Source organism: Macaca fascicularis, chromosome 14 (assembly GCF_037993035.2).
Source record: "Macaca fascicularis isolate 582-1 chromosome 14, T2T-MFA8v1.1".
Classification (NCBI taxonomy): Eukaryota; Metazoa; Chordata; class Mammalia; order Primates; family Cercopithecidae; genus Macaca; species Macaca fascicularis.
This window is the reverse complement of record NC_088388.1, coordinates 2,407,636-2,422,057: the sequence shown is the minus strand read 5'-3', so window position 1 is coordinate 2,422,057 and position 14,422 is coordinate 2,407,636. Positions and strand designations below refer to the sequence as shown.

At 42.2% G+C, this 14,422-nt stretch overlaps 1 protein-coding gene across 9 annotated transcripts in view; it reads right to left on the bottom strand.

Moving 5' to 3' along the window:
- The window catches only part of KCNQ1 (potassium voltage-gated channel subfamily Q member 1), a 400,925-nt gene that overhangs the window by 347,876 nt on the left and 38,627 nt on the right, over positions 1-14,422 (bottom strand). The window lies entirely within an intron of this gene.

The window sequence follows — 14,422 nt, the reverse complement described above, 5'->3', positions numbered from 1 at the left end:
TGCAGCGGTTTCTGCTGCCTTTTGTTTGGCTATGCCCTGTCCCCAGAGGTGGAGTCTATAGAGGCAGGCAGGCCTCCTTGAGCTGCGGTGGGCTCCACCCAATTCATCCTTCCCGGAGGCTTTGTTTACCAACTCAAGCCTCAGCAATGGCGGGCGCCCCTCCCCCAGCCTTGCTGTCGCCATGCAGTTAGATCTCAGACTGCTGTGCTAGCAATGAGGGAGGCTCCATGGGCATGGGACCCTCTGAGCCTGGTGCAGGATATAATCTCCTGGTGTGCCATTTGCTAAGACCCTTGGAAAAATGCAGTATTAGGGTGGGAGTGACCTGATTTTCCAGGTGCTGTGTGTCACAGTTTCCCTTGGCTAGGAAAGGGAATTTGCTTCCCCCTTGCACTTCCCAGGTGAAGCGATGCCTTGTCCTGCTTCAGCTCTCGCTTGGTGGGCTGCACCCACTGTCCTGCACCCACTGTCCAACACGCCCCAGTGAGATGAACCCAGTACCTCAGTTGGAAATGCAGAAATCACACGTCTTCTGTGTCGCTCACGCTGGGAGCTGGAGGCTGGAGCTGTTCCTATTTGGCCATCTTGGAACCACCGCCTCCTGTCTTCCTTTTAGTGAAGGTGATTTTCTCTAGTGGTATGCTTTAATTTCTTGCTTTTTATTTGTGTGTGTGTCATTTGAGGTTACCATGAGGCTTGAAAATATCTTATAATTCATTATTTTAAACTGATGACAACTTAACACTAATTGCATAAACAAGCAAAAAAACACACACACACACACACACACAAAATCAAAAACTCTACACTTTAGATCTGGCAAGATGGCAGAATAGGAACAGCTCCAGTTTGCAGCTCCCAGTGAGATCAACACAGAAGGTGGGCGATTTCCGCATTTCCAACTGAGGTACCCAGTTCATCTCATTGGGACTGATTAGGCAGTGGGTGCAGCCCACAGAGGGCACACAGAAGCAGGGTGGGGCATCACCTCACCTGGGAAATGCAAGGAACCAGGAGACCTCCCTCCCCTAGCCAAGGGAAGCTGTGAGGGACTGTGATACCCGGCCTGGATACTATGCTATTCCCATGGTTTTTGCAATCTGCAGATCAGGAGATTCCTTCATGTGCCTATATGACCAGGGCCCTGGGTTTCAAGCGCAAAATTGAGTGACTGGACAGACACTGAACTAGCTGCAGGAGTTTTTCTGTACCCCAGTGGTGCCTGGAACCCCAGCAAGACAGAACCGTGTACTCCCCTGGAAAGGGCGCTGAAGCCAGGGAGCCAAGTGGTCTCGCTCAGTGGGTCCCACTCCCATGCAGCCCAGCAAGCTAAGGACCACTGGCTTCAAATTCTCGCTGCCAGCACAGCAGTCTGAAGTTGACCTGGGATGCTCGAGCTTGGTAGGGGGAGGGGTGTTTGGTATTACGGAGGCTTTGGTAGGCGGTTTTCTCCTGATAGCGCTAAGGAGGCTGGGAGGCTTGGACTAGGCAGAATTCACCAAAGCACGGCAAAGTAGCTGAGGCCAGGCTGCTTCTCTAGACTCCTCCTCACTGGGCGGGGCATGTCTGAAAGAAGGGCAGCAGCCCCAGTCAGGGGATCATAGATAAAACTCCCATTTCCCTGGGACAGAGCACCTGGGGGAAGGGGTGGCTTGGGCACAGCTTCAGCACACTTAAACTTTCCTGCCTGCTGGCTCTGAAGAGAGCAGCTGATCCTGACAAGGGAGAGTCTCCCAGCACGGTACATGAGCTCTGCTAAGGGACAGACTGCCTCCTCAAGTGGGTCCCTGACCCCCGTGCCTCCTGAGTGGGCAAGACCTCCTAACAGGAGTCAACAGACACCTCATACAGGAGAACTCTGGCTGGCATCTGGCAGGTGCCCCTCTGGGACAAAGCTCCCAGAGGAAGGAGTAGGCAGCAATCTTTGCTGTTCTGCAGCCTCCACTGGTGATACCCAGGCAAACGGGGTCTGGAGTGGACCTCCAGCAAACTGCAGCAGACCTGCAGGAGCGGGGCTTGACTGTTAGAAGAGAAACTAGCAAACAGAAAGCAACAACACCAACATCAATAAAAAGGACCCCCACACAAAAACCCCATTCAAAGGTCATCAGCCTCAAAGATCAAAGGTAGATAAATCCATGAAGATGAGGAAAAACCAGCACAAAAATGCTAACAATTCTAAAAACCAGAATGCCTCTTCTCTCCCAAATGATTGCAACTCCTCTCCAGCAAGGGCGCAAAACTGGATGGAGAATGTGATTCACGAATTGACAGAAGTAAGCTTCAGAAGGTGGGTAATAACAAATTCCTCTGAGCTAAAGGAACATGTTCTAACCCAACGCAAGGAAGCTAAGAACCTTGATAAAAGGTTACAGGAACTGGTAACTAGAATAACCAGTTTAGAGAGGAACATAAATGACCTGTTGGAGCTGAAAAACACAGCATGAGAACTTTGTGAAGCATACACAAATATCAAGAGCCAAATCAATCTTAAGTGGAAGAAAGGATATCAGAGACTGAAGATGAACTTAATGAAATAAGGCATGCAGACAAGATTAGAGAAAAAAGGATGAAAAAGAACGAATAAAACCTCCAAGAAATATGGGACTATGTGAAAAGACCAAACCTACAATTGATTGTTGTACCTGAAAGTGATGGGAAGAATGGAACCAAGTTGGAAAACACACTTCAGGATATTATCCAGGAGAACTTACCCAACCTAGCAAGACAGGCCAGCATTCAAATTCAGGAAATGCAGAGAACACCACTAAGATACTCCTCAAGAAGAGCAACCCCAAGACATGTAATTGTCAGATTCTCCAAGGTTGAAATGAAGGACAAAATGTTAAGGGCAGCCAGAGAGAAAGGTCAGGTTACCTACAAAGGGAATTGCATCAGACTAACAGCAGATCGCTCTGCAGAAGCCCTACAAGCCAGAAGAGAGTGAGGACCAATATTCAACATACTTAAAGAAAAGAATTTTCAACCCAGAATTTCATATCCAGCCAAACTAAGGTTCATAAGTAAAGGATAAATAAAATCCTTTCCAGACAAGCAAATGCTGAGGGATTTTGATACCACCAGGTCTGCCTTACAAGAGCTCCTGAAGGAAACACTAAATATGGAAAGGAAAAACCAGTATCATCCACTGCAAAAACACACCAAAATATAAAGACCAATGACACTATGAAGAAACTGCATCAACTAATGTGCAAAATAACCAGCTAGCATCATGACAACAGGATCAAATTCACATATAACAATATTAACCTTAAATGTAAACGGGCTAAACACCCCAGTTAAAAGACACAGATTGGCAAACTGGATAAAGAGTTAAGGCCCATTAGTGTGCTGTATTCAGGAGATCCATCTCATGTGCAAAGACACACATAGGCTCAAAATAAAGGGATGGAGGAATAGAAACCAAGCAAATTTGCAATCCTAGTCTTTGATAAAACAGATTTAAAATAAGAAAGATCAAAAAAGACACGAAAGAGCATTACACAATGGTAAAGGGATCAATGCAACAAGAAGAGCTAACTATCCTAAATATATGCACACAATACAGGAGCACCTAGATTCATAAAACAAGTTCTTAGAGACCTACAAAGTGACTTATATTCCCACACAATAATAGTGGGAGACTTTAACACCCCACTGTCAATATTAGATCAATGAGATAGAAAATTAACAAGGATAGTCAGGACTTGAACTCAGCTCTGGATGAAGCAGACCTAATAGACATCTACGGAACTTTCCAACCCAAATCAAGAGAATGTACATTGTTCTCAGCACCACATAGCACTTATTCTAAAATCAACCACATATTTGGAAGTAAAACACTCCTCAGCAAATGCCAAAGAATGGAAATAATAACAAACAGTCTCTCAGACAACAGTACAATCAAATTGGAACTCAGGATGAAGAAACTCACTGAAAACCAAACAACTGCATGGAAATTGAACAACCTGCTCCTGAATGACTGCTGAGTAAAAACAAAATTAAGGCAGAAATAAAGCTCTTTGAAGCAAATGAGAACAAAGAGACAATGTACCAGAATCTCTGGGACACAGTTACAGCAGTGTTTAGAGGGAAATTTACAGCACTAAAGGCCCATATCAGAAAGCTAGAAAGATCTGAAATCAACACCCAAATATTACAATTAAAAGAACTAGAGCAGTAAGAGCAAACAAATTCAAAAGCTAGCAGAAGACAAGAAATAACTAAGATCAGAGCAGAACTGAAGGAGACAGAGACATGAAAAACCCTTCAAAAAAAAAAAAACCAATGAATCCAAGAGCTGGTTTTTTGAAAAGATTAACAAAATAGACTGCCAGCCAGACTAATAAAGAAGAAAAGAGAGAATAATCAAATAGATGCAATAAAAAATGATAAAGGGGATATCACCACTGACCCCACAGAAATACAAACTGCCATCAGAGAATACTAAAAACACCTCTGTGCAAATAAACTAGAAAATCTAGAAGAAATGGATAAATTCCTGGACATACACACCCTCCAAGACTAAACCAGGAAAAAGTTGAATCCCTGAATCGACCAATAACAAGTTCTGAAATTGAGGCAGTAATTAATAGCCTACCAACCAAAAAAAAAAAAAAAAAAAAAAAAAAAAAAAAAAAAGCTCAGGACTAGATGGATTCACACTCAAATTCTACTAGGGGCACAAAGAGGAGCTGGTACCATTGCTTCTGAAACTACTCCAAACGGTAGAAAAAGAGGGACTCCTCCCTAACGCATTTTATGAGGCCAGCATCATCCTGATACCAAAATTTGGCAGAGACATACAAAAAAAGAAAACTTCAGGCCAATATCCCTGATGAACATCAATGCGAAAACCCTCAATAAAATACTGGCAAACCGAATCTAGCAGCACATCAAAAAGCTTATCCACCAGGATCAAGTGGGCTTCATCCCTGGGATGCAAGGCTGATTCAACATATGCAAATCAATAAATGTAATCCATCACATAAACAGAAGCAATGACAAAAACCACATATCTCAACAGATGCAGAAAAGGCCTTCAATAAAATTCAACATCCCTTCATGCTAAAAACTCTCAATAAACTAGGTATTGATGGAACATATCTCGAAATAACAAGAGCTATTTATGACAAACCCACAGCCAGTATCAGACTGAATGGGCAAAAGCTGGAAGCATTCACTTTGAAAACTGGCACAAGACAAGGATGCCCTCTCTCACCACTCCTATTCAACATAGTATTGGACATTCTGGCCAGGGCAATCAGGCAAGAGAAAGAAATAAAGAGTATTCAAATAGGAAGACAGGAAGTCAAATTGTCTCTGCAGATGACATGATTGTATATTTAGTAAACCCCATCATCTCAGCCCAAAATCTCCTTAAGCTGATAAGCAACTTCAGCAAAGTCTCAGGATACAAAATCAATGTGCAAAATTCACAAGCATTCATATACACCAAGAACAGACAAGCAGAGAGCCAAATCATGAGTGAACCCGCATTCACAATTGCTACAAAGAGAAGAAAATACCTAGGAATACAACTTACGAGGGACGTGAAGGACCTCTTCAAGGAGAACTACAAACCACTGCTGAAGGAAATAAGAGAGGACACAAACAAATGGAAAAAAATTCCATGCTCATGGATATGAAGAATCAATATCATGAAAATGGCCATACTGCCCAAAGTAATTTATAGATTCAATGCTATCCCCATCAAGCTACCATTGACTTTCTTTGCAGAATTAGAAAAAAAAATACTTTCAATTTCATATGGAATCAAAAAAGAGCCCATACAGCCAAGGCAATCCTAAGCAAAAAGAACAAAGCTGGAGGCATCACACTACCTGACTTCAAACTATACTACAAGGCTACAGTAGCCAAAATAGCATGGTACTGGTACCAAAACAGATATATAGACCAAGGGAACAGAAGAGACCTCAGAAATAAAACCACTCATCTACAACCATCTGATCTTTGACAAACCTGACAAAAAAGCAATGCATAAAGGATTCCCTATTTAATAAATGGTGCTGGGAAAACTGGCTAGTCATATGCAGAGAACAGAAACTGGACCCTTTCCTTACATCTTATATAAAAATTAACTCAAGATGTATTAAAGACTTAAATGTAAAACCTAAAACCATGAAAACCCTAGAAGAAAATCTAGGCAATACCATTCAGGACATAGGCATGGGCAAAGGCTTCATGACTAAAACACCAAAAGCAATTGCAACAAAAGCCAAAATTGACAAATGGGGTCCAGTTAAACTAAAGAGCTTCTGCACAGCAAACACACGACCTACAGAATGGGAGAAAATGTTTACAATCTACCCATCTGACAAGGTCTAATATCCAAAATCTACAAGGAATTTAAATTTACAAGAATAAAACAAACCCATTAAAAAGTAGGTGAAGGATATGAACAGACACTTCTCAAAAGAAGACATTTATGCGGCCAAGAAACATGTGAAAAAACAAACTCATCATTACTGGTCACTAGAGAAATGCAAATCAAAACCACAATGAGATACCATCTCATGCCAGTTAAAATGGCGATCATTAAAAAGTCAGGAAACAACAGGTGCTGGTGAGGCTGTGGAGAAATAGGAACACTTTTACACTGTCGGTGGGAGTGTAAATTAGTTCAACCATTGTGGAAGACAGTGTGGCAATTCCTCAAGGATCTAGAACACAAATACCATTTGACCAAGCAATCCCATTACTGGGTATAAACCCAAAGGATTATAAATCATTCTACTGTAAAGACACATGCACATGTATGTTTACTGCAGCACTATTCACAATAGCAAAGACTTGGAACCAACCCAAATGCCCATCAATGATAGACTGGATAAAGAAAATGTGGCACATATACACTATGGAATACTATGCAGCCATAAAAAAAGAATGAGCTCATGTCTTTTGTGGGGATGAAGCTGAAAACCATCATTCTCAGTTAACTAACACAGGAACAGAAAACCAAACACCATATGTTCTCACTCATAAGTGGAAGTTGAACAATGAGAACACATGGACACAACGAGGGGAACATCACACACTGGGATCTGTTGGGAGATGGGGGCCAAGGGGAGGGAAAGCATTAGGACAAATACCTAATGCATGTGGGGCTTAAAACCTAGATGATGGGTTGATAGGCGCAGCAAACCACCATGGCACTGTATACATATGTAGCAAACCTGCATGTTCTGCACATGTATTCCAGAACTTAAAGTAAAATAAAAAATCTCTACACTTCAACTTTTGTCTCTCTGCTTTTTAAGTTTTTGTTGTCTCTATATCTTATTGTACTGCCTATTGTACAGCAAAAGTTGCTGTAGTCATTATTTATCGTTCTTCTTTTCATTCCTGTAATCCCAGCACTTTGGGAGGCTGAGGCAGGCAGATCACCTGAGGTCGGGAGTTTGAGACCAGCCTGACCAACATGGAGAAACCCTGTCTCTACTGAAAAAAAAAAATAATAATAATAGACAGGCATGATGGCACATGCCTGTAATCCCAGCTACTTGGGACACTGAAGCAGGAGAATCGCTTGAACCCAGGAGATAGAGGTTGCAGTGAGCTGAGATCACACCATTGCACTCTAGCCTGGGCAACAGGAGTGAAACTCTGTCTCAAAAAAATAAATATTAAAAAAATACTGCCTTGGTGGTCTTAGATAAGATCCAGAAGAATTCTCTGCATTACCAGGCAGAGATTCTTATTTTCTTCTCTTACTTTCTCCCAAGGAAACGGAGTCTCTCTCTGTGCTGAACCACCTGAAGCTTGGGGTGGAGTGACACAAGCTTACCTGTGGCCACCACCACTGAGACTGTGCTGGTCAGACCTGAAGCCAACACAGCACTGGGTTTCACCCAAGGCCCGCTGTAAGCACTACCTGGCTACCAACTATGTTCACTCAAAGCCCTAGGGCTCCACAATCAGCAAATGGTAAAGCCAGCCAGGCTTTTGTCCTTCACTTTAGGGTGGTGAGTTCCCCCAAGTCCAAGGTGGGTCCAGAGATGCCATCCAGGAGCCAGGGACTATAGTCAAAGACCTTAGAAACCTACCTGGTGTAGTATACTACAGAGGCTAAGCTGGCACTCAGTAGTAGCACAAGACAAAGTCATTCCTAGACTTCCTTCTGCTTTCCATAGGCAAAGGAGTCTCTCCCTGTGGCCACCACCACTACAGACCCATAGGCAGTACTGTCAGGTTACCATAGTTGTTCACTGAAGGCCTGAGGGCTCTTCAGTCAGCTTGTGGCGAAGGCTTCTAGGCTGTGGACTCAACTTCCAAGGTCAGTGGGCTGTCTTCTGGCCTAGAGCAGGTCCAGAAGTGCTGGCCAAGAGCCAAGGCCTGGAATCAGGGACCCCAAGAACCCGTTTGGTGCTCTACCCCACTGTGGTCAAGCTGCTACCTGAAGTCAGTATATTTCAGAATCTCATCCAAGGCCCACAGGATACTACCTGGCACTGCTGGTTGTTCAGGGTCCAAGGGTTCTTTAGTCAGCTGATGATGAATACTGACAGGAATAGGTCCTTCCCTCCAAGCCAATAGATTCTCTTCTTGCCCAGGGTGTGTCTGGAAATGTCCAAGAGCCAGGGCCTGAAATGGGTGCCCATTGACACTGCCCAGTGCCCTCTCCTACTGTGGTTGAGCTGGTATTCAAGATGCAAGACAATGTTCTCTTTACTTCTCCCTCTCCTCTCTTTAAGCAGAGGGAAAGAGTCACTTTTGTTTCTGTGAGCTGTGCTGCCTGGGGTTAGCCACCCTGGCTGGTGTCTCACTAGGTTGTGTGCCCCCCACATCCACTGGCTCTGAGCCCATTACAGCAATAGGACTTGCCTAAGAATTGCAGTTATTGTGGCCTAGACTGCCTTACAAGTTTATTTAGAACCCCAGAGTAATTTAGCCCATGGTGGCAAGGTTTTCTGGAACTCAGTTTCTGACCTCTAGGATATGGGATTCCCCTCTGGCTAGGGCTGGTTTAAATTCTCCCTCTGTGCTGGGTGTGGGCTGAATTTAGCCTGGTTCTGCTTTCTGCGGGCAACAGGGAATCAGAGCTCAATGGAAAGTCCCAAAGCACTGCACTTTCCCTCCCCCAGGCTCTCAGATTCTCTCTCCATGCCACATAGCTGGGGGATGGGACAGCAGTGCTGTTTGTGATTCAATGCTGTCTCTCTTGTCCTCTTCAGTGCCTCTTCCAGCAATATAAAGTTAAAAGTAGGTACTGTGATTGCTTATCTGATTTTTGGTTCTTATGAAGGTGCTTTTTTGCGTAGTTATCAAATTTAGTGTTGGGAAGGGCAATTGGAGGCTTCTATTTGGTCATCTTGCTCCACCCCCTCCCTAAAAATTGCTACATTAATAAACAAGAAAGATCTCCAATAAATAACCTAACTTTACTGCTTAAGGAACTAGCAAAAGAACTAAACCCAAAGCTAGCAGAAGAAAGAATACCACAGCAGAGATCAACAAAATAGAGAATAGAAAAACAATAGAGAAAAATCAATGAAATCAAAGTTGCTTCTCTGAAAAGATTTTAAAAATTGACAAACCTTTAGCTAGATGGACTAAGTAAAAAAGAGAGAAAACTACTAAAATCAGAAGTGAAAATAGGGACATGACTATCAATTCTACAGAAATAAAAAGGATTATAAGAGAGTATTGTGACCAATTGTGTATCAACAAATTGGATAACCTAGATGAAATGGACAAATCCTGAGACACACAAAACCTACCAAGACGAAATCACAAAGAAATAGAAAATCTGCATGGAACTATGACTAGTGAGGAGATTGAATCAGTAATCAAAAAACTCTCAACAAAGAAAACCTGGACCTGATGGCTTCCCCAGTGAATCCTACCAAATATTTAAAGAATAAACTCCAATCCTTCTCAAACTTCCCCCAAAAAATTAAAGAGGAGGGGAAACATCTCTAACTCATTCTATGAGGAAAGCATTACTCTGGTACTAAAGTCAGACAAAGACTACAAGAAAACTACAGATCAATATTCCTTATGAAAACTGATACAAAATTCTCAACAAAATACTAGCAAACTGAGTTCAGAAACATATTTAAAGTATTACACATCATGACCATGTGAGATTTATTCCTGGAATGCAAGGATGGTTCAACATACAAAAATAAATCCATGTAATAGAGCATATTAACAGAATGAAGGAATAACACTCACATGATCACATGATCTCAACTGATACAAAAAAGCATTTGACAAAATTCAACATCCTTATGAAAAACTCTCAACAAACTAGGAATAGAAGGAAACTACCTTAACATAATAAAAACCATATGTGAAAAATCCACAGCTAACATGATAATGATGAGACTGAAATTTTTCCCTCTAAGGTCAGGAATAAGCCCAGGGTGACCACTTTCATCATTTCTATTCAACATAGTACTGAAAATTCTAGCCAGGGCAATTTGGCAAGAAAAACATTAAAAGAAATAAAAGGCATGCAGAATGGAAAAAGAAGAAGTAAAACTATTTCTATTCACAGATGACATAATCTTATATGTAGAAAACCCCAAAGATTCCACAAAAACTTATTAGAGCTAATAAATGAATTCAGCAAAGTTACAGAATCTAAAGTCAGGCAAAATCAGTTGCATTTCTATATACTAACAATGAACAATACAAAAATGAAATTAAGAAAAACAATTCAATTTATAATAGCATCAAATAGAATACATAGGAATTAACTTAACCAAGGAGGTAAAAGACTTGTGCAGCAAAACTCATAAAACATTACTGAAAGAAACTTAAAAGATGCAAATAAATGGAAACATATCCCATGTTCATGGATTAGAAGACAATGTCGAGATATCAACACTAACCAAAGTGATTTATAGATTCAACGCAATCCCTCTCAAAATCCTAATGACATTTTTTGCAAAAATAGAAAAACCCATCCTAAAATTCATACGGAAATCTCAAGGAATTCCAAATAGCCAAAAACAATATTGAAAAAGAAAAGCAAAGCTGGAAGCCTAACACTTTCTGATTTTGAAACTTTACTATAAACTTACAGTAATCAAGACAGTGTGGTACAGGCAAAAAGACCAACATATAAACCAATGGAACATGAAAGAGCCCAGAAATAAACCCCAGCATAAATGGTCAAGTGATTTTTGACTAGGGTTCCAAGACTAGTCAATGAGAAAAGGACTGTCTTTTCAATAAACGGTGCTGGGAAAACTGGAAGTCCACATACAAGAGGAAAGCTGGACTCTTACTTCATACCATATACAAAAACTCAAAATGGATCAAATATCTAAATGTGCAACCTAAAACTATAAAAATCTTAGAATAAAACATAGGGTAAAAGCTTCATGACATTGTATTTGGCTATGATTTCTTGGATATGACATTAATAGAGTTTAGATGCTTGTCCCCTCCAACTCTCACATTGAAATGTGATACCCAGTGTTGGAGGTGGGGCCTGGTGGGTGCCATTTGGGTCACGGGGGCAGATTCCCCATGATTAGGTAATGAGTTCATGCAAGATCTGGTTGTTAAAAGGAGACTGAAACCTCCTCTCTCTCACTCCCTGTCTCATCATATGAGATACCTACTCCTGCTTCACCTTCTGCCATGATTGGAAGCTTCCTGAGGCTCTCACCAGAAGCAGATGCTGACACCATGTTTCTTGTACAGCCTGCAGAACCATGAGCCAATTAAACCTCTTTTCTTTATAAATTACCAGCCTCTGGTATTCCTTTATAGCAATGCTAAATGAACTAACACAAACAGCAAAGGCACAGGCAACAAAACAAAAAATAGACAACTTGGACTTCATGAACATTAAAAATTTTTGTACACCTAAAGACACTATCAACAGAGTAAAAAGACAACCCACAGAATGAGAGAAAATATTTACGCATCCTATATCTGATAAGGGATTAATATCCAGAATATACAGAGAAGTGCTAAAACTCAACAACAAAAACAAACCTCTCAATTTAATGAAGTGGGCAAAAGAGCTGAGGAGATATTCTCCAAAGAAGACACACAAATGGCTAATAAGAACATGAAAAGATACTCAACATCACTAATCGAAAGAAAATGCAAATCAAAACTAACAAAATGCAAATCAAAACTATAATGAGATACCACTTCACACCCACTAGAATGGCTACTATTAAAAAATCCCAGAAATTATAAGTGTTGGTGAGGATGTGGTAGCCACTGTGGAAAACGGCATAGTGCTTCCTCAAAAAATTAAAAATATAATTACCATATAATCCAGAAATTCCACTTCTAGGTATATACCCAAAAGAATTGAAAGCAGGGCATTGAAAAGATAGTTGTACACCCATATTCATATCAGCATTATTCACAATAGCTAAAACATGGAGGCAACCCAAGTGTTCATCAAAAGATGAATGGATAAGCAAAATGTGGTCTATCCATACAATGGAATATTATTCAGCTTTGAAAAGGAAAAGGAAGGAAATTCTGACACATGCTACGGCATGAGTGAACCTTGAGGACATTTCGCTGAGTGAAATAAGCCAGTCACAAAAGACAAACAGAGTACTCAATGATTCCACTTACATGAGGTTCCCGGAGTAATCAAATCCATGGGGACAAAAGGTAAATGGTAGGTGCCAGGGGCTGGGGAAGAGAGAATGGGGGAGTTGGTGTTTAATGGGGACAGAGTTTCAGTTTGGGAGGATGAGGAAATTCTAGAAATGGATGGTGGTGATGGTTGCATAACAAAATCATTGCACTTAATGCCACTGAACTGTGTGCTTAAAAATAGTTAAAATGGTAAATTTTGCATTACATGTATCTTACCACAATCAAAGATTTACAAAGGAGTATCAATAGTGTGCTTCCCTTTTTGTAAGAAAGAGGGGATACGGGAAAACACACGTGTGTTTTCTCATCTATGTGAGAGGCCTGCAAGAGAGACATAAAAGGCTGAAGAGCTGGTTTTGTCCAGGGTTGGGGGTGGAGGATGGAGGGGGAAGGGAGGGCCTGGCAGGGTGGGCGCCTAGCTCTCCTCTGAGGACACCTCTTCCTGCAGGTCTGACTCCGGGAGTCATAGCAGCTTTACATTCCCTTCACACAGACCCCCAGATAAGTAACTAAAACAAATCAGAATCGGGGAACACCCAAAAAGGAATACCAACCTAACAGATGAATCTAAACATATCACAGATGAATGACATAATCACACTGAAGGGAGTAGAGAAGTAAAGAAATACCTGAAGTCACTGTGGGGAAAAGCACTGATGGGACGCGGTGAGGCTGAAGACAAGACGTGCCGTGCACAGACGCCATGCACAGACCCCGGGCTCTGGGTGGTCGGTCGTTTCTCATGGGGGCACGCATCAGCAAGTGTGGAGTCAGTTCCCTTGCAGCTGGGGTCGGACAAGCAGGTGAAGGTGTGAGAGCCAGGTTTCTCACTATCGAAGAAAGATGTTACAACAGAGAGAACTGGCCCCACTGGGGCAGAACTGGAGTTGGAGACAGTATGAGCCCAGGTATGTATGAATATATCTGCAGATGAACACAGAAACATAGACGTGGGGGTGCCATACACATATTCCCCAGCTCCGTCAGCTGAGTGGGCCAGAGCAGCAGCTCCACAGTGGCGATGAGCACACCACACACCCAGGCCTGGGTGTCTAAAGACCACTCTCCAATGCAAGGAACCCCGGCTCCTCGGAGAAGTGGCTGATTTCAGGACTGAGATAAAGAAATACAAGCTGAACCCACAGCGTCTTGGGGTGCTGGGAAGTCAGTGTCCAAGAAAAGACAGGGCACACCAAAGGGGCATGGAAGCTGGCTGGAAGGTGTTTCTGGGGCCAGAGCCAGCACAGTTTGAGCAATGAAAATAAATAATGAGGCCGGGAGTGGTGGTTCATGCCTGTAATCCCTGCACTTTGGGATGCTGAGGTGGGTGGATCATCTGAGGTTAGGAGTTCAAGACCAGCCTGGCCAACATGATGAAACCCAGTCTCCACTAAAAATACAAAATATTAGCTGGGTGTAGTGGTACATGCTTGTAATCCCAGCTACTCAGGAGGCTGAGGCAGGAGAATCACTTGAACCCCAGAGTCAGAGGTTGCAGTGAGCCAAGATCACGCCACTGCACTCCAGTCTGTGCAACAAGAGTAAATCTCTCTCTCTCTCTCTCTCTCTCTCTCTCTCTCTCTCTCTCTCTCTCTCTCTCCCCCCCCCCCCCCGGAGAGAGAGAGGAAAATAAATAATGATAGCATTGGCTTATAGCCCATAACACAAAAGAAGTATCTATGAAACCATGTTGATATAAATAAGCCACTGGATACATAACCAAAGCAAAGGGGACAGCTCTTCCTGGAGAAGAATCCAAATTAACAAACATAGAAAGAAAGCGGGAAATAAATCCCCATTTGGCAAGCACCAGAGA